The sequence below is a fragment of the Pteropus vampyrus genome, unplaced genomic scaffold (assembly GCF_000151845.1).
Source record: "Pteropus vampyrus isolate Shadow unplaced genomic scaffold, Pvam_2.0 Scaffold1500, whole genome shotgun sequence".
Lineage (NCBI taxonomy): Eukaryota > Metazoa > Chordata > Mammalia > Chiroptera > Pteropodidae > Pteropus > Pteropus vampyrus.
Window position 1 is genome coordinate 3481 of NW_011890281.1, and position 417 is coordinate 3897.

A 417-nucleotide genomic window follows, 5' to 3' on the forward strand; every position below is an offset into this window, starting at 1 on the left:
GTAGGGTCCAAGCTTTCTCTTTGGGCTCGAATATGTGATTAAGAGATAAATAAATACCTGTATCATTGCCTCGGATTCTGTCTGAATACAATGATAACTGTTCTTACCTAAGTAACCATTTTTAAAACCCCGAAAAGAATAAAAAAATAAGTAGAGAAATGACAAATTAAATTGAGCCACTACTATTATTTTTCTCTTCACTTCAAAATATTTAGCGTAATCTGTTTAATATGTTATTTAAGATATTTAAATCCGTGATTATGCTTTAATGATATTTATAAAAACCACTTAGCCTACGGCCACTCCACCCTGAACACGCCTGATCCCGTCTGATCTTGGAAGCTAAGCAGGGTCGGGCCTGGTTAGTACTTGGATGGGAGACCACCTAGGAAGACCAGGTGCTGTAGGCGTGAAAAA

At 37.2% G+C, this 417-nt stretch overlaps 1 non-coding gene across 1 annotated transcript; it reads left to right on the plus strand.

The window, feature by feature from the left end:
* Positions 1 to 291: 291 nt before the first annotated feature.
* Positions 292 to 410, plus strand: LOC111734502. The gene has a single exon (XR_002778469.1). It is a non-coding gene; the product is annotated as a 5S ribosomal RNA (ribosomal RNA).
* The last annotated feature ends 7 nt before the right edge of the window (positions 411 to 417 follow it).